Raw genomic sequence first — 21,723 nt, forward strand, 5'->3', positions numbered from 1 at the left:
ATATGTATATGTGTATATATATATGTATATGTGTATATATATGTATATAAGTATGTGTATATATATATGTATATGTGTATATATATATATATATATATATATAGTAGGAGTGGTAATTAATAAAAACCTGAAGAAAGTGTTTAATACTGTTGTAGAGCAAATATGCGTTTTATTTCTTTTATTACCGTTTTTTCTGTTTAGTTACATTATTAGTTTTCTGTAAAGTCTGAGGAGGCTACAAGATGGCCAAAAACGGCCGAGTAGCTGAAACAATAATGTAACTAAACAGAAAAAAGGGTAATAAAAAAATAAAACATATATATATATATATATATATATATATATACAGACTAGACTACCCGTGACCCGTTGGGTCAGTATGTTATATTAGCTATGGAATTCATGTATGAGCATGACATTTGTGACGTAAAGAAAAAATAGTTTTTTTTTGACATAACAGAAAGTATATTAAAATTAAAAATCACGGGCGGATTACTCAAACATGAAAAAAAAATCCTACCTATTCGTGTAAAGTTACCTATTTTTCTAAATATAAATCGAAAATTAAACATGATTTTCCTACGAATCGAACGCCGACGAAAGTCATTTAGCAGTAAAAACGCACACGAACCTACTGATGAGAAATATAAGGATGAAAACCCCATATTGGAATCCTTTAACCAAGTTCTAAAAACTTAAAATCTAAAAATAAAATAATTAATAAAACCTGAAGCAAAAAAAAATAAAACGTAAATAAATAAAATAAAACTAATATTTAAACAGATTAGTAAATGTGTCAACAAATTCACCGTTCTCACACAACTATTTTGTATCTAGAAATGTAAACAAAAAATAAAAAAAGAAGGAAAAGGGACGGATAGAGAGTAGTTGTAGTAGTAGTCTTGGCTTTACTACAATTGTTTGTCAACGGGTTAAAGTTGTTTAGTTGTAAGAAAATAACGACAGTATAGCTGCAATAAAGAATAGTTGCAAAACACCCCCACTCTTCCCATGTTAAATAATAATTTCGAAATAATAACGTCAAAATCTGCAAAAGAAGCAATTTGTGTTTATTTGTTTACGTTGTTATGGGTTAATGTTTATGCGCGCACACGCAACCGGATGTCGTAAACCGGAAAGTGGGTTACATCACTCGTTACAAGATCATTTGAAACAAAATATGGAAAGACAGAAAGGAAATGATGAGAGACAACTGTTAAAGAGCATCTCTCCCCCCCTCTCTGGCTTTCTTACTCTTTCTATTTTCTCTCTGTGTGTCTCTATTAGAGAATAGAGAAAGAGAGAGGGAGAGGGAGAGAGAGAGAGAGAGAGAGAGGTGAATAACGTGGACAGTGGACACGTTTGCAAAAGAAGGGTCAGCTGACCAGATGACGTGGTATCATGTGATGAGGTTAGCTGATTCTTTCTTGGCAGTTTGGTTTCGGGTGTTGAATAAGACAGACGGCTTTTCAGCTGTCCCCCCCCCCGGGCTGGGGAGGACGCTGACGTGTATCATCAAACAAGCAAGGTTCACCTCCATTCTGTGTCGACCTTTGGAAGGTGAATAAAAACTATAAAACCATTTCATCGTCTTGGAGTGAATTCTTCATCCAACAGGCCAGCTCCCCTCCAAGAGACAATGAAAACCAGAGGAACAACCGACGACACATGAATAAAGGTATGTTAAGAAATGCATGTACACAAACACACACCCACGAAGACATGAACTAAGATTAGAAACTAGACGATCACGTACACGAATCTCCTTGACAAAATCTCCTTTATGACACCCCCGAATATATAACACAACTGCAGTTGATGAAGTTCGGAAAACAGCAGAGTAAGATGCATAAATAGACAGCAAGAAAAAACAGAGAGAAAAGAAAGAGAAATAGAAGAGGAAAGAAAGGAATTACCGGAAATGAAGATGTATATCTGACAAAGGCTTTTCGAGGGAAGGGAGGAGAGCACCATTTCTTAGAACTTTTTATATACCCCCTAGATTATAATTTTTCACACACATTTCTAGATACCTATATCTAATAAGTTCAAAAGAAAGGACACACTTAGGGAGGTATTTTGGTGGTCAGGTCACTAAATAGAGATTAGCTGGTTTCCCGGCATAGCCCAGGATGTAATATAGATTGACTGAAATACATGTTCTAGCTGGTTTCTAGGCGTTGCCAGGGATGTAATATAGACACATTATGTTGTATATTACCTGTTCTCTTCTCCCTAAGGTAAAACAATTTCATATACATGCTGTAAATTACCTACGCTAGGGATAAAACATGAACAACACCAGTCCTAGGGTAGATAAAACAAATAATACATAGAGATGAAAGATTCCTCTCCCCTAAGAATAAAACATATGTTCAATATCTGCTTTTGTTTTTTCATTGTTTATACGGTCCCGAGCAACGGGTTACTGCGTGTACAGTAATCAATGGGATAATATCGTAGTAATCGTTAGTAATGGAGATTTGATAAAGTGTCTTAAGGGGGCAGTTTATCAGGAATTTGTTTATGTTGGACTTGAAGACATCCAAGTTGTAGTCAGGTGGGAAACGGGCAAACGGCAGAGAGTTCCATAGGCGTGCAGTTCTAAGAAAGAAGCTTTGTTTGTGGAATCTACGTTTTTATTTAGGAACAGATAAAGAGTGGGGGAAACTATTGAGCGTGGTTTCAGCTAGACAGGTGTTTTTTGTGAAAGATTAGCGAGGGGGGACAAGGGATTGGAGATTGGAGCTCAAACGAGCACTTGCCTTCACTTTTTTTTCCTACACACATACACCTACAAACACCCAGGTAATGCCGGGCACCCCAGCTAGTCTATCATATAAATCTCACTTATCTGTTTAAATGTATGTAAGTATGTATGTATGTTTGTAAGTCTGCCTAAAAAAAAAGGTAGGCTCTCTCTACCGTGCTAGAAAACTACTGACACCTGAAAGTATCCTGTACCTCTATAAGGCCACCATTCGCCAATGTATGGAGTATTGTTGTCACATTTGGGCTGGGGCATTTGCTATTAGTCTCTCGCTCCTAGACAAGGTTCAAAAGAGAGTCGCAAATCTGATAGGCCCTGAACTGGCATCTAAGCTTCAGCCTCTGTCCCATCGACGAAACGTTGCATCCCTCTGCTTGTTCCACAAGTATTTTAATGGTGAATGCTCTGACGAACTGCAGACACTTGTGCCCCCACGACGTAGACACTCTCAACAAACCCGACAGGCAGCAAGGTCCCACCCCCACACAGTAGAGATCCCTAGATGTAAAAGATCTTTCTACTCCAGTAGTTTCTTCCCCAGAACCACTAGACTCTGGAAATCCATTCCAGGTTCCAGCTTCCCTAGCTGTACTGACATGCAGAAGTTCAAGTGCAACATGAACCGACATCTTGCTGCCCAAATCCCTACATAGTGCTCCGGTGGTTGCTGCCCCTGATAGTAGCCCCTACACCAAAGTGGCAATTTGCCTTGTTTGGGGTGAAAATGTAATAAAAAAATTTAAAAAATAATAAAATAGTAGCGTTGTATACATTTTGAAATTAAGTATTACGTATATAAAATACATTTGGAAGTCATGATGATGGCTTTACGCGTCGTGAGGAAGGCATATGTTGCAAATTTATTCCTGTGTCTGCAGTTTAATATGAGTTCATTTATCTGATTAAGCAGATTTGCCTCAACTGTGCATCATTTTAAATGGTGTGCATATATATTACGTCAGCGTGATTTTGAAATGCTCAGCGCAAATTTTTTTTCTTTAAAGAATGGTGGCTAAGTATGTTTGTTTTCCATTTTTAAAACAAACCTAGAATTCAGAAAATATTTTAAATGTTTTCGTAAAAGGATATCAAATTAAACCAGACAGCTTCGCACCAAGCACACAGATGGGATTTCAATGCACATAGACATTTTTAATCCCATATTTTAAGTACTATTCTAAATTTCAAATATATATACTAGCAGGGCGCCCGGCATTGCCCTGTCGTAAAATACACTTAATGACATTTTGATTAATGCAGATTTCGTACTTATTATCATATTATATTGGACCCAATATATAGTAAGGATTTAAAAAGAAAAAAAAAACAAAACAGAAAAGACCAAATCTCCTCTACGACAATGCCTGACCGCATGTTGCTAAACCGACCCTGCAAAAGTTGAACATATTGGGCTACGAAACTGCCTCATCCACCATACTCTCTAGTCCTCTCACCTATCGACTACCACCTTTTCAAGTAACTTTTTTCGTGAGAAATGCTTCAAAAACCTAAGCAATATCAAAAACGTCGCCACCAGAATGCAAGATTTTTACGTTACGTTGGCAAAAGTGTGTTGATTTTGATGGTGTTTATTTTAATCAATAAATTTTTGTTTGAATCGAGAATTTAAAGTTTCTTGTCCTCCTGGTATATTTAAAACTTTATATTTTTGTATTCATTTAACAATGCCTGCTCATGAAAACAAGATTTTATGGCTTTTTTTTTTTTTACATGGTAGTCACCACTTATCAAGGCCCGGAAGCCACTCAGGGATAAGTGTTGTTGCAAGTACAGTACGTTAGTGTGGAGATTTGATGAAGTGTTTACTTAAGGGGGCGGTTCATTAGGAATTTGTTAACGTTGGACTTGAAGACACCCAAGTTGTAGTCAGGTAGGAAGCAGGCAGACGGAACAGAGTTCCACAGGCGTGCAGTTCTAAGAAAGAAGCTTTGTTCATGGAATCTACGTTTTGATTTAGGCACAGATATAGAGTGGGGGAAATTTTTCACAGTGGATTCAGCTAGACGGTTGTTTTTCGTGAAAGATTGGCGAGGGGGGGACCAGAGATTGGAGTTAAGGCGAGCACCTGCTATGGAAATAACGATAAAACAAGGACAGGCTCGCAACGTCTCTTCTGTGGGAGAGAGGTTGCAGGAAAGAGAAAAGGGCATCCCCCACTAAGCCACGATGTCTATTTTGTACTCTATCAAGGCAGGATAGGCTGTTTTTAGCAGCTCCTGCCCAGATATGGCAGCAGTATTCCATCCTTGGACGCACCTGGCTTTTATATAGATAGAGAATTGCATCAGTAGTGAGATATCTTCTGGAGCGGTAGAAGGATCCCACCATCTTTTGAGCGACCTTGGCAACAGACTTGATGTACGTGTTCCATTTCAGATCAGGAGTAATTGTCAAGCCCAGAAGCTTGTCAAAACACGGGCCTCTCCCAGACGAGAGCCATCCATCCCAATTGATGCCAGATGGAGATCAGAGCGTTGATGATGCAAAGATAGGAGTTTGGTTTTAGATGCATTAAAGGTAACCAGCCACGTCTTCCCCCACTGAACCACGCGCTCGAGATCAGAGGAGAGAGAATCAGAGAGAACTTTGTCATTTACAACCTTTGATGTGTTGCCGTAGATGGTCTTCTTGGCCTTTTGAAGTAGGAACGCTGCTTTGGTATGATGGCGATTGAAGAGTCTGGTTAGGAGTAGGATAGACATTTGCTAGTCATGGTGACCAATGACGTCCATTTTCCCATGCTTGTAAATGACCTTGTGTCTAAAATGTTAAAATGTAAACTTTCTATCTTTTGTGCAAATAAATATTTCAAAGTGCAGTATTTGTTCTCCAAAACATAAGCACCATTTGATGCCGGAAGTTTTCATGTAGTTACCTCCCTTGAAAAAACTTTATATACAGACAAAGACATACAGAGAAAGTTCCGCTTATATTAGACGTGGCTAAATACGAGAGTTGTTCCAAAAGTAAAGCCTCCTTTTTTTTCTTTTTTTTTTTTTTGTTAATTAAAAAAGTTGAAGAGATACGAAGACAGGTACGGTACTATCAAAACAAGAGACCTTTTCATTTTTTTTTTAATCATGTTCACCCCTTACAAAGTATATCACCACTTGGACGTAAGGTGCTACTATTTGGGGCCATGCCTAGTAAAGATTAACAAGATGTTTGTTTACATTACATTTAAACTTCTACATATTAGTACAGTCAGGGAAACTGGCAGTAAGAAGGGAATTCCAAAGTCTAGCTGCTTGAGGGAAGAAACTATTAGAATAGAAAGCTTTCTTTCATTTTAAGACAACAACAGTGAAGGGGTGAGATCTTGTTGCTACACGGGTTTGTCGGGGATATGTATGTCGAGGGGGTACAAGTGCAACGAGTTCATCAGAACACATTCCATTAAAATATTTGTAAAGGTACAGAAAACTCTTGGTGTGAGTAGTCTTCTAGCTCGATAGACGGAACCCATCTTCTTTGCAGCAGCCTTCGCAATGTCCTCTATTTGTTCCAGTTCATATTGCCTGCAAATGTAAGGCCGAGGAGTTTCAAGGTAGAATTCTCGGGTAGGGTGCTATTTGTCATGGATATAGGGGGTTGGAGAGACAGGAGTTAGCTTCGTAGAGTCTTACACTACCAATATCTGCAACAGAGACATGAAACTTTAAAATTCTCTCCTATTGTATAAAAGTCACATGACAGATAACGTTTTTTTTCCGTTTCTTTCGAATATTCTTTTCTTTACGTAACGTTTCATGGACTTCTTTCTTTCTGAAATGAAATTACTCAAAATTACTATGAGTTTCTTTTCTCGTGCATAATGTAACCTCTTTTTTTTTTTTTTGGCAAGTGTGTGAGTTCCTTCCTTATAGATTCCGAAACGGCTGAGCCTATCTTTTGCAAATTTCACACAAAAGCTAATTTAGATGTCTGGGACTGTTCTTAGATATGTTTATCTGATAAATATAGAAAAAGAATAAAAACGATACGATCCTAAAGATAAAAAATAATTTTTTCAGATTATTTTATATTACACCAGCAAGGGAGATAATAAAACGTTAACAAATCATCTCTCTTTAGTTGCTGTTTCACAACGTTTCGGCCAACTTTTCCTCTGGCCTTCGTCAGGTGGTAACCACGACGGGATAGGAACTTCGAATCTCCCAACTGCATTCTCAGCAATTACTGCCATCCATAGCTGTCAACAGATGATAATAGTTCGCAAGAAACAAAAAGTAATAAATAATACTCATCTTAATAATGAATTCCAATTAAAATGATATATACCATTTGGTACGGACCCGATCATGGAAGATCAGATAATGCGGATTTATAAGACCAAAAAATCCAATCTTGATCGCCTTTCGAGGTCAGTGGCGCAGTGGATAGAGACATTGAATCTCTACGGTTCCAGGTGAGAATTATTTGAAGATAGCAGTTTCAATCCTACCCAAAACCGGCCAAAATATGGTGAGACGACAACTATGGATGAATAATGTTTTGGAAAGAGCACAAATATCCAAAGCTGAAAATGGGCAACATAAATAAAAATTGTTTGAATTTTGCATTTGATTTTTGTTTTTTAAATTTCCAAATGTCTTAATCAAATTGTGTTAAAATTACTGAAAGATATCTTGAAAAATAAAGAATCTATTTAAGTTCAAAACTATATATATATATATATATATATATATAAACAATATTATAGATCTTACCTGTCTGTTTAAATGTATGCATGTTTGCATGTCTCACAAAAACTTTCGACAAAGGCCATGGATCTTCACAAGATTGGTATCATTTTAAAGCTTGACCCTTCGGACAACAAATATCGAAAAATTGGCTAAAACCATTAATTCTTTCACCCTCAACTGGGCACTTTTCTACTGGGAGGGGTTGCTTTTTTCACCAATATTTTCGAAAACCATCCCCTCTATTTTGTATGGCACAAACACGTTGACACACCAGTTCTTGCCAGATCACCAAAGTTAAGCAATGTTGAACCTGGCCAGTATCAGATGGGTGACCATTTGGGAAGGCTAGGCACTGTATGTACCTTCTGGGAAGGTTGGGCGTGGGGCCAGCACCCTCACCCTGTAAACAAACATCTACAAAAAGTTGTAGATGGCCTATGCCCCTCCAGAGGCTCAAGGGCTATGGATTGATCCCCTCTATTTGTCTTCATCACTTCTAGTTGCGCGATGGATGCAACAGCAAAGACGTCACATTTTTTTTTCTTCCTACGTGGTACAGATTCAAGCCTGCCTGCCTACTAACACTCCACTCTTTTTTTTGCTCAACATACACCTTCAAGCACCCAAGAAACGCCAGGCACCCAGACTAATCCATATATATAAACTAGCGGGGGGTACCCGGCGTTGCCCAGGGATTTGTAGGTGTATGTGTGTGTTTTTTTTTGGGGGAAACTTAGCAATAGCGATTTAAAAAAAAAAAGATGGGGGGGTTGGTGATGTGATATAAAAAGTTTTAAAAATGAGCAAGCCGCCAAAAAAAAAAATCGAGAAGCCGCCAAAAAAAATCCTTTCTTGGACATACACAAAAAGCGAACATACATACATACATACACACATTTTTGCTTTTATATTCATTTTATGTATGTCTCGCAAAGTCTTTTTATCTAAATCATAATATCGAGGATTTGCTAACGAACGTCGCATCTAGATTTATTTACATCGACTTTTATAAAAATTGCGCTATTTCGCTGTGTCACCTGTTTCTTAGACTTTTTAGTATAAATAAAATGAAACTAAATTGAAACGATGCGTGTTCTCGGCATTCGCGTCGGAACGTCCAGGAAGCAATCAGATTTTGATCAATGTGGAGTGTCTCCTTATATCAGACAGTTGCTATTCAATTTGGACATCCCCCCTTTAAATGGGAGCTGTTTCCCCACCACCACCACCATCCTCTTGGGGAAGCGAAAACTGCCCCGCATTGAAACAAAGTAAACAAACCCCAAAAAGCTGCCCCGCAGTAAATAAAATACTGCCACGTCATCATAACGTTCCTCATTAAGTGGCTGTCAATCAAACCTCTTTGACTCACTTTATAACCCTTAACTTAACACGCTAACCAATCTCTGTCATTCGTGGCCAAGATGATTAAGTGGTTGGCTTTTGTTTCCACCTCCGCGTCAGGGCTATGGCATTCAATCCTACCTTCCTACTAAAACTTTTTTTGTTAAAACACACACCTCCACACATCCAGGCAACGCCGGGTACCCCCCGCTAGTATTCAATAAAGGATTGATTCTATAATCATACATACACAATCTGCATAAATTAAAATATCATGTTTAAGCGTATTGTACAACCGGGCAACGCCGGTTAACAAGTCCTGCTAGTATATAATAATCAATAGAGGATTGATTCTATAATAATACATATGCGATCTGCATAAATTAAAATATCATGTTTAAGCGTATTGTACGACCGGGCAACGCCTGTTAACAGGTCCTGCTAGTATATAATAATCAATAGAGGATTGATTCTATAATACATACATACGCAATCTGCATAAATTAAAATATCATGTTTAAGCGTATTGTACGACCGGGCAACGCCAGTTAACAGGTCCTGCTAGTATATAATAATCAATAGAGGATTGATTCTATAATAATACATACGCAATCTGCATAAATTAAAATATCATGTTTAAGCATAATGTACGACCGGGCAATGCTGGTTAACAGGTCCTGCTAGTATATAATAACCAATAGAGGATTGATTCTATAATAATACATACGCAATCTGCATAAATTAAAATATCATGTTTAAGCGTAATGTACGACCGGGCAACGCCGGTTAACAGGTCCTGCTAGTATATAATAACCAATAGAGGATTGATTCTATAATAATACATACGCAATCTGCATAAATTAAAATATCATGTTTAAGCGTATTGTACGACCGGGCAACGCCGGTTAACAGGTCCTGCTAGTATATAATAATCAATAGAGGATTGATTCTATAATAATACATATGCAATCTGCATAAATTAAAATATCATGTTTAAGCGTATTGTACGCAATCTGCATAAATTAAAATATGTTTTACTGATTTATTTGGGCAGAATTAAAAAAAAAAAATGGAGGCATTACGTTTGGAGCGCCCTTCATACTTAATCTTGCTATCAATCGTTAATCATTAACCAGATTATTAATACACATGATACACTACTGTTTGTTTATTTTTATTTTATTTTTTGTGAGGACAAATCCTGTCAAATCGAGTTTGTTCTTTTTTTAACATTTTATTTTTAAGACAAACTTTCGATTGAAAAAAATATTTGAATCGTTTACATAAAGAGAGATCTATAAATATGACAACTTTACACAAAGCACACAGACATATTGGGCCAGATAAAACACAAATGGAATTCTATTATATATTTATGGAAGGGTCGTATTCAAATAGATCTTACTCTTAATGGCTATACTCGTGACCCCCACCCCCCACCCCCGCTGCTAACCTTGCCCGTACACTCATATTTTCGTCATTCACACTGAGGAAAATCGAAGGATTGGTTGAAAATATGTGCCTTTGAAAGAAACATTCTTGTTTTTTTTTTTCAAAAGACGTTTTGTATTCCTACACGTCAACAAATACGAAATAAACACAGAAAAGATATAAACATTTATATATTTTTCGTATTGATTTCTCTCTCTCGCTCTCTCTCTCTCTCTCTCTCTCACTTCGTCTGCCTTACTCTAAAGACTGGAAAATGGTGTCTGGCTGTTTTTATTTTTAAAAACTTCGTTCGTTAATATTTTTTGTAAGCATTTTTTTTTTTTTTACTACACATGTTGGGCTTATTATTTTTCGTTTAACTATCGAGTCTAACTATTTTGAATGTGGTAATAACTTTGGTAACATTGCCATAGCGTAGAAGTTCATAGTTTAGCTTTAATTAATTTTTTTTTACCGATAACAACATTTTTAAATTGTAAATTAAAACCGCCATTAGAGGTTGCTGACGTCAAGATCACGTGACATGACTCAGCGGGTTTTAAATACAAGTTGACCCAAAATAAACGGCCGCATGTATACTTTATGTAGAAGACTTGGCGGCCGTATTTTTTGGGGCAGTTATGAATTGATTTAAAAATATGTAATGTTTAACATTAAAATGTCACTTTTTTGGGCTCCCCCCCCCTGCAGAAAATCGATCAGTTGACGCACTTCTGATGGTCACTTTGGGCCAATTTTTCGATATTTGTCGTCCGAAAGGTGGGGCTTTCATATGAGTCCAAGTTTGTGAATTTTTCTTGTGTCTGTCAAAAGTTTTTAGCAGACGCACAAACATACATACACACATTTTCGCTTTTTATATATATATATATATATATATATATATATATTACAGCCTTTGAGACTTTACACTACCGGTCGTCACAGTCGATTGAAAATTTCTTAGGGCGACTAAAAGTCGTAAATCACTCGCCCGCCAGGCGATAAAATTTCTTTAAATAAAGAAACAGGAAAAACTCATTTATTTTACGACCCCCAAATATGCCGTAACTTAGAATAACCTATGTCTCATCATTTGTGAATTCTTGCATCTCTAGCTATTAGACCATTGGAATATCGTCGAAAAAACAGTGGTCACGCTAAAGGTCAACAAGAGGTCAAATTTACACATTCAGCGTGTAGTCAAAATGTCGCCTTCATTTAGTTCTCTGATTTGGAAATTCATTTGGAAAAAAAATTCAACATTACAACTACATACACTTCATGGTTACAAAAGTAAAGACGAACATTTGAAAGAGGAAAAAAACGCATCGTTCTGCCAAGCATCAGAAGAAATTATTCTTATTTCTATGGAACAATAATATGAATGATACTATATAAAGAAACTGGTGTTGTATTTTAACGTGTTGTTGAATATTTACTGAAATGTTTGTAGTAATAAAATAGTTGATTTACAAGAGTTAAACAAATATTTTCTTGTTAGATTATACACACGTTAATTTCTTGAATTGTTGTAAAATTATTTACTATTATTGACTGAAGCAAAGACAAAGTCGGACGAGTAAAAATATTTTGGGGCGAGTAAATTTTCCCTCACACTTGACCGGCGGCCGAGTGATTTTTTTTTTTCAAATCTCAAAGACTGTATATATATATATATATATATATATATATATATTTAGTTATATTTTGGAAAATAGGATTCCAGCAGAGTGCTCTATTATAAGGAAAAATACGAAATTAAGACGGTATTATTCATTCCCCCCCTTTTCCCTCTTCTCCCCCCCTTTCTTCCTATTTTTTTCGTTCTCCTTTTCTTTTGGGGAGGGGGGAGGGGGTTAACATCCAAACTATTAAACGGACATTTAAAAAAAATTTTTTTTCATTTTATTATTTGGAAAATATATATTATAAATTATAAAACAGATTAGTATTGACCGAAGAGAGCTTGATATGGGTATCTAAAACATTCCTCAATTATCAGGTTGGAAACCGACGGTATCAATGACTTATCTAAACTTCTGTAAATAAAACATACATATATATATATTTTTTTTTTTACATAGGAATCACCATTTATCAAGGGCCAGAGGCCACTCGAGGATAAGGGTTATTGAGTGTATAGTATTGAATGGGATAATATAGTAGTAATCGTTAGTAGTGGGAATTTGGTGAATTGAATTACATAAGGGGGCGGTTCATCAAGAATTTGTTTACATTGGACTTGAAGACTACCAAATTGTAGTCAGCTGGAAAACAGAAGAGAGTTCCACAGGCGTGCAGTTCTAAGAAAGAAGTTTTGTTCATGGAATCTACATTTAGGTTTAGGCACAGATAAAGAGTGTGAGAAATTATTGATTGTGGTTTTGGCTAGACGAGTGTTTTTCGTGAAAGTTTGGCAAGTGGGGACCATAGATTGGAGCTCAGACGAACACTTGCCATGAAAATAACGATAAAGCAGAGACAAACTCGCAACGTCTCTCCTGTGGGAAAGAAGATGCAGGGAATAGAAAAGGGCATCCCCCATTACGAGGCTACAAAGTCTATTTTGAACTATCAGGACAGGATTAAGGTCTTTCCAGCAGCTCCTGCCCAGATGTGGCAACAGGACTCCATCCTTAAACGTACCTGGCTCTTTTATAGATAGAGAATTGCATCAGGCTACACTGGGGAATCTACGAAATTCAAAATATTTAGTCGATTTTCTTTTTCTATGAAAGTATACCGTTTTATCATAGATAAATGGATGGAAAAATTGAAAAGAAAACTGCTCAGAGATTACACCAACAAAGTAGGAGACCGATAAAACAAATGAGAAAAGAATGTATCAGAATACAAATATCTGTACGTGATGTTGCCAAGCTAATCAAAAACCTTGATTCTAGTAAAGCAACCGGCCCTGACAGTATTCCAATTATAGTCCTGAAAAAACTTCAACCAGAACTAGCACCCATACTTACAAAACTATCTCCCTCTCAGTACAGGCCAATAAGTCTCCTGTGCGTCATGACTAAGTTGCTGGAATCTGTGTTAAATAGAGAAGTAATCAACCAGCTCAGCAAAAATAACCTTCTTAGTGACACACAATATGGTTTCCGTTCTGCTAGATCTACAGCAGATGTGCTTACAGTTATATCTCATAGGATTAGTGAATCTCTCGACGGAGGCAACCTTTCTAGGGCAATTGCTCTTGACATATCAAAGGCCTTTGATAGGGTATGGCATAAAGGTTTACTTCACAAGATCTCCAGCTATGGTATAACTGGAAATGTCTTCTCAATTATTAAATCATTTCTTTCTGATAGGTTCATAAGATTAGTAGTTGAGGGGCAAAAATCAGAAGCTCACAGTATTAATGCTGGAGTCCCTTAAGGGTCCATCCTGGGCCAAACTCTTTTCCTGATCTACATTAATGATCTTCCAAATCACATCCTTACATCATTTATAGACATTTATGCTGATAACACTACCATTTATGGTAGCACATCTAAGACAGAAATAAATGGTTCTTGGGGAGGCCTCATGTTTTGACAAGCTTCTGGGCTTGACCTTTACTCCTGATCTTAAATGGAATACGTACATCAAATCTGTTGCCAAGGCCACTGGAAAAATGGTGGGATCCTTCTATCGATCCAGTAGATATCTCACTGCTGATGCAATTCTCTATCTATATAAGAGCTAGGTACGTCCAAGGATGGAATACTGTTGCCACATCTGGGCAGGAGCTGCTAGAAAGGACTTGTCCTGCCTTGATAGAGTTCAAAATAGACTTCGTAGCCTCGTAGGAGGATGTCCTTTTTTCTTCCCTGCAACCTCTTTCTCACATAAGAGATGTTGCGAGTTTGTCTCTGCTTTATCGTTATTTTCATGGCAAGTGCTCGACTGAGCTCCATTCTATGGCCCCCCCCCTCGCCAAACTTTCACAAGAAACACCCGTCTAGCAGAAAACTATCAATATTTTCCCCCACTATTTATCTGTTCCTAAACCTAAACATATATTCCATGAACAAAGTTTCTTTCTTAGAACTGCATGCATGTGGAACTCTCTTCCTTTTGCCTGCTTTCCAACTAACTACAAAATGATTGTCTTCAAGTCCAACGTAAACAAATTCTTGATGAGCCGTTCCATTTAAGTTAACAAATTTACTGAATTTCCATTAATAATGACTACTGTACACTCTGTGGCCGCTTGGCCTTGATAAGTGCAATAAAAACTTGAATAATTGTCAAATCTCGAGTCTGTAGACTGAAAATTGACAGAGTAGTTTGGTAGGGAAATGTACACACACAGACAAACACACACACAGACGATTTCACTTTTAGAGATATATAGATAGATATAGTATTAAAATATATGCATGGCTGTTAATGTATAAATATAATTCCATAATACTACTTAGCTCTACTCGCGTATTAAATCCCACGCAAAATATTCGCAAAAGGTACTCATCTAGCTAAAACCACTATCAACAATTTCCCCCATTCTCTGCCTGTGCTTAAAGCAAATTCCATTAACTAAACTTTTTTTTAATCCTAGAACTACCTGCCTATGTTCCGCTGGCCTGCTTCCCCGTTGAATACAGCATAGTTTTCTTCAAGTCAAATGAAAACAAATAACTAATCAAGTTCCACCAATTGTTGTCTCACTTATTAACCCTTATCCTATATCCGATGGTGAGGCCCCAGCTTGCGGACATTGAGGAGTGTGGAGCCACCCCTTAATTACCGTTGCTCCCAGATCCACTCTGACCCGGAGTGGTAGTACCTGTTAGGGTCCCAACTATGGCTTAAATAGAAACTGACTTGAAAAAAAAAAAGATATTCTATTAAAATTTTTTCTTCAAAATCACTGGATTCGGAATTAAATAACCTAAAAAGGGTTGATATACCGTAAAATAAAAACAATCAACCCATCCTTATCCTCGAGTAGCCTCCAGTCTTAATAAGTGCTTTCGAAGTTTATAACTACTTGAAAAACGTAATTTAAACCCTAATTGTTTTATTCAATAAAAGGAGCAAAGCCCAAATTTGAAAATAATAACAGGTTTACTAGCAAAGTATGCAATATTTGTCTTTTTAAATCGGTTTTCTTTAATAAAGATTTCAAGAAAATCAACGAATTTTAACTTACTTCGATTATAAAAAATATACATAAATTCCAAAAAATCACTTACCTATAAAAAATACTATTCAATGGGTACTTCCATTGTTCATTGTTAAGAATTTATCCATATTCATACTTATATTCCATGTCCTTTTTAAATAAAATATTTTTTTAAGCAAGGATTCAAAAAATACGGCAACTGGAAGGAGGAGGAGACAAATGTCTCCCTTTCTTTCAATTGAGAACTTCGGTGGCCTGTAAGCACCAGAATTAATCTCCCCTTTCCATTTCTGGCATGTGTTTGCTGTAAACAAAAGTTAGTAAATATGGGCCACCATAGTTGAAAAATGATCCCATTTCACTTATCAGTCTTTGCCGTTTAAAAAAATTCCACTCGATCAATTTTCCATTTTTTTTTTATTCTCTTAAAGAAAAACATGAGTTTTTCATTTAATATATTTTATTTCTTCTTTATGAAGTGATTTCTTTTTTTAATCTAAAAAAAAAAAAAAAAAACATTGAATGAAGCAGAAAAAATTGTTGTAGGTATTCAATCTTTTCAGGACAAAATTTTAAAAATGTGAGGTTTCACTAAAAAAAAAAAAATCAATGTGGTCTTTTTAAAAAAAAGGTTTTAAACTTTTGACTTTACAGGTAAATTTGCATAAAACTATTTTTTTGTTTGTTTTAATTTAGATTATTAATCTTTTATCTTCAAATGGGAGGGGGTGAATTTAAAAAAAAACGTTTGTCTAAAATATTATATTCAGTTTATTGGAAAGAGCATAAAATTTCACATTAAACCTGCAAATATTGTAAAAATTGAACCAATAGAAAAATTTTAATAGATTTTTCAATTGAAAAAATTTAACTCGTAAAATTCAATTGATTTCATTACGTAAAAAAAAATGGCTGTATGAACACACGCAGACACTTTGTAAACACTGTTTTTTAAAATAAAAAAAATAATATTTCTATTATTTTTCACAAAACTTTAATAGTTTATTTTGGAAGCATATTCCATAAAGAAATTAAACAACCCACTTTAGAAAGAGAAATTATGAGTTTTGTATATTTTATTCGCAGTTTTGTGTTAAGGGTGTCAAAAATTCCCAAAAAATTCTGACACACCTAGTGCATGAGTACCTTTTATTTCCTTGAATAAAAAAAAAAAAAAAAAAAACTCGATGTTTTTGTTTTAATTATTTTTTATTCAAAAATAAAAAAATTCAATTTCAATTGTTCAAAACAGACCCCCCCCCCCACAAAAAAAAGCTTATTGGGGATTTTTTTGGTCAATTTTTTGGCCCCAGCATCGTTTAACTAGGTGTATCAGAATTTTGGGGGAATTTTTGACACCCCTGACACGAAACTGCGAATAAAATATAAAAACTCGTAATTTCTCTTTTAAAAGTGGGTTATTTATTTTCTTTATGGATTATACTTCCAAAATAAACTATTAAAGTTGTTTAAAAAAAAAATAATAGAAATATTATTATTTATTTTTTAAAAAACTGTAATGAAATTAATTGATTTTTACGAGTTCAATATTTTTCAATTTTTAAACTTTAAAAATCTATCAAAATTTTTCTATTGGTTCAATTTTTACGATATTTTCAGGGTCAATGTGAAATTTTATGCTCTTTACAATAAACTGAACATAATATTTTAGACAAACGTTTTTTTTAATTCACCCCCCCCCTTTGAAATGTCTATTAAAATTTTAATAATTAATTTACTCACCAAAGTTCTATATATCACAAATTGAAGATAAAAGATCTATAAATAATATATTGTAAATTAAAACAAAAAAAAGGTGTTTTGGGGAAATTTACATGTAAAGTCCAAAGTGTAAAACCCTTTCTTTAAAAAAAAACACAATTTTTTTTTTTTTTTTTTTTTTGAAGCCTGTTCTGATTATATTGTACAGTTAGTATGGGACGCTGACGACAATTTTTTCTATTTCATTCAATGTTTTCTTTTTTTTGTTTTGATATTTTTTTAAAAAATTCACTCAATAAAGAATTAAAATATATTAAATCAAAAATTACTTTGATAAAGAAAAAAACGTCCTCAACTGTTTTTTTCTTTTTAAGGCACAAACTTTCTTCACGCACAAGCCTAGACGGCCTACGCGAACGTGTGGGTTTTACTTCCTTCTGTCCATCCATAGTTCTAAACGAGAACAAACCAGTACTTCCGATAAGAATGTAAAAATGCTTACGTAATGGAGCCTTTTTCAAATAGTCATTTAAAAAATTCTTTTATTTTAAAAAATAAATGGAATTTAAAATATAAATATGGATAAATTCTTAACAATGAAGAATGGAACTACACATGGAATAGTATTTTTTTATAGGTAAGTGATTTTTTGGAATTTATATCGATTTTTTATAATCGAAGTAAGTAAAATTTCGTTGAGTTTCTTCAAATTTTTTTTTAAAGAAAACCGATTTAAAAAAACAAACAAATATTGCATAATTTGCTATTAAACCTGTTATTTTTTTTTAATTTGGTTTTTGCTCCTTTAATTGAAAAAAAAATTAAGGTTTGAATTACATTTTTCAAGTAGTTATAAACTTGTAAAGATAGGAGGTCGAATTATTCAATTTTTTTTTTACACACTCTTAAGATCGGTTTCTGACACTATCATTTAACCCCTCAAAAAAAAATGATCTGCTTTTTTTTCCCTGCCTAATACGTTTAAAAGGCTTTTCTGAATAATATCAAAAAAGAAATTTTGAAAAGGAAAAAAATAAATAGCATTTAAGAGTGGGAGATTTTTTTTTTTTTTTTAATTACCATATTTTTTATCCACATGCTCTAAAAATGTTTCAAAATGATTTAATATTTTTTTCATTTGTCATGTTATAAGCCTTTCTAGATATGCAGCCATCCAAAAAAACAAAAAAAAAAAAATCATATAACAAAATAATCCGAAAAGCGCAAAGTTCATGCCAAAACAAATATCCATCAAAAATACATAAATAAATCCGAAAAAGCGCTAAGTTCAAGCCATAATAAATAAATAAATAAACTAGGCGCTCCCTCAAATAAACTGTGAACAACATCGGAATTGATGCGTATTTCGCTAGAGGGGCCTCATTCGTGTACGTCCGCCCCGTTTCTTAACAATTTTAAAAGTAAATTTTGGTCTTTGGCCTTCCATACAATGAAATCTTATCCCTTGATAATCGGAAGTAAACAATAAATCTTGATTCTTAAATTAAACCTTATTTGGGCGGACGTAGTCGAAAGTGCCGCCCCCCCTTCGAAATTCCACAATTGTCATATTTATTTATTTTTTTTCTGTTAATATCATTGATTACAAACTTAAGTTTCAGATTATTTAAAAAAAAAAAAAATGGAAAAAAAAATTTTTTTTTCATAACTTTTCACGTGGGGATTCAGTTTTCAATTATAACGTACTAAATTGAACACGAAATTTGTGACCACGATGAAAAAAACAAAAAAACATGGCAACTCTCTCTGATGTGACCGGAAGGTAAGGGTTAGAACGGAGGATTTAAAAAAGGAAGATTTCTTTACCCCTCCCCCTCTCTTCCCTCCTCCTACTCTCATCTATGTATCTACCCCTCCCTTTCTCTCTCATATATGTATCTATCTATTCATCGTGGTCACAAAGTTCGTGTTCCATTTAGTACAACGTTATAATTGAAAACTGAACTCCCACGTAAAAAGTTATGAAATTTTTTTATATATATATAAAAATAGGCATCACCACTTATCAAGGCCTAGAGGCCACTCGGGAATATCGATGATATTAACAGGAAAAAAGTTTAAAAAAAAAAAAGTGAAAATTGTGGAATTTAGCGGGGGGGGGGGCACTCTCGACAACGTCCGCCCTTATTTGTACCCACTGGGAGTTCTCATCATCTGAGATTAATCACCGACAAAAACCGGTAGTTTTCCCTGGAGCCTGGGTGACAAGTATCCACAGATTTCCGAGACCCTCCACCTCTTTTTCGATGGACCTTTTTTTTTTTTTTACATAGGCATAACCACTTATCATAGCACAGAGACCACTCGAGGATAAAGGTTAAGAGTGTACAGTAGTCAATTGGACAATATAGTAATCGTTAGTAATGGAAATTCGGTAAATTTGTTAACTTAAGTGGAACGGCTTATCAAGAACTTGTTTATGTTGGACTTGAACGAGAATCACCCATGCCACTCACCCCTATAATTAACCAACACTGGTTTTTACAAGGAATTGTGCACCTTTTTCAAGTGATGTTACCTCAAGTAACAGCCCAAAACTGGATACTCCAACAGACTAGATGAATTATTCTCCTGGAATCCAGTAAGAACAAGAAACCACAAGAAAGATATATAACATATTTAGATGGTTAATTAGGGACAAGAAAACAATCCCTGGAACACCAAGCTGTAAGGAAGTACGAATAGCAACCATAAAGGGATCTCTGAAAACTAACTGAACTAAAATAAAAATAAAAAAACAAACTTAGATGCTAACTAGACACTATCCTTAAATAATACAAATCATTTTGCATTATCCCAACAGCAGTTTACCATTGATCTGTCGTTAACAACAGCCGTTTGTCTTCTCTGGTATTTATGTGACACTATGCCTCCCCAAAGTTCCAGTACACTCGCACCCTTCTAGTGGAGGTGTGGTTGGTGCTTTTCCTCTTCAATTGTTCCACATTCCTTGACTATTGTTATTATTAATATTATTATTTACTCACTAGGTGTAGTCACACAGGCCATCATCAAAGATTTTGGTGTTCTCTGGAGTCTGAGTGACAACAAGTCTCTCCAGATTTCTAGTACTCGCCATCTTTGAAGATGAATTTGCGTTATCGTACGACGAGTCGCTTACTATTGATTTCTCATTGGCGGCGAACATTGGTCTTTTTTTTCTTTTTTTTATACAAGAATCACCACTTATCAAGGCCCAGAGGCCACTCGAGAATAAGGGTTAGTGTACAGTAGTCAATTGGACAATACAATAATCATTAGTAATGGAAATTCGATAAATTTGTTAACTTAAATGGAACGGCTCATCAAGAATTTGTTTACATTGGACTTGAAGTCAGCTGGAAAGCAGGCAAAAGGAAGACAGTTCCACAGGCGTGCAGTTGAGTTCTAAGAAAGAAACTTTGTTCATGGAATCTACGTTTAGATTTAGGTAGGGATAAAGAGTGGGGAAAATTATCGACAGTGTTTTTAGGTAGACGAGTGTTTATTGTGAAAGTTCGGTGAGGGGCGAGGGGGTACCATAGATTGGACCCCAGACGAGCACTTGCCATGAAAATAACGATAAAGCGGCGACAAAGTCTATTTTGAACTCTGTCAAGGCAGGATATGACCTTTCTAGCAGCTCCTGCCCAGATATGGCAACAATACTCCATCCTTGGATGTACTAAAATTTGGGTGGCAAAAATCCTCTTCAAGGTCCCAAATTATTATTATTATTATTATTATTATTGGTGCTAGTGTACTTACTGATCCGCCGCGCTATTTTTTTTAAATAGTATTTTCAAGATTCATTAAAGTTTTTAGGATATGTTTTGATTAAATTGTAAGGTTTAAAGTACAGATTAGGTACAAAACACCCTCCCCATGTTAAGAATGGCTTTCTAAATAATAACGTTATTATTTCAACGCGCATCATTAGTGCACTAGCAAGTTATTATTTACAAAAAAAAAAAAAATACAAAATAAAAATAGCGTGGTCTCTAGACAATTATTTAAGAAATCAAAGTGGGGTATCAGTTTGTAGATAGAACAGCAACAGCATCGTTCTACGCTAAATTTAACTTTTTAGAACAGTTGATTTCTTTACCACTAACCCTAAGTCAGAGTGGAAAGGTCGTAAAATCACACGTAATCGCCTAAAAAAGTAGACCCCCCCACAAAAAAAAATACACAGAATAAGGTGCATTTACTGGAAACCGTTTCACCGTAAATAATTTACGTGACTAAAATAAGAATTAACTTTAATTTTTCTTTAAGTTCTTAAAAAAAGGTGAGGGAAGGAAAGAAAGGAAAAAAAAAAACGCGGCCTCTATTCCGAAAAAATAAATAAATAAATAAATAAACAAGAACACCGACGCTCACCTTATGCCATCCAAAAAATATAAAACGTAATCGCCTAAAAAAGTACCCCCCCCCAAAAAAAATCCATAGAATAAGGTGCATTACTGAAAACAGTTTCACCGTAGATAATTTACGTGACTAAAATAAGAATTAATTTTCATTTTCTTATAAAAAGGTGGGGGAAGGAAAGGGGGGAAAAAAACGCGGCCTCTATTCCGAAGAAATAAAAAAATAAATAAATAAACAAGAACAACACCGACGCT

General features: G+C 35.1%; 1 protein-coding gene across 29 annotated transcripts in view; it reads right to left on the minus strand.

Moving 5' to 3' along the window:
- LOC145270991 (protein numb-like) overlaps positions 1 to 21,723 on the minus strand; it is a 464,442-nt gene that overhangs the window by 131,477 nt on the left and 311,242 nt on the right. The gene's annotated exons all lie outside the window — the stretch shown is intronic.

The sequence above is a fragment of the Euprymna scolopes genome, chromosome 46 (assembly GCF_053919585.1).
Source record: "Euprymna scolopes isolate OS-2025 chromosome 46, ASM5391958v1, whole genome shotgun sequence".
Classification (NCBI taxonomy): domain Eukaryota; kingdom Metazoa; phylum Mollusca; class Cephalopoda; order Sepiida; family Sepiolidae; genus Euprymna; species Euprymna scolopes.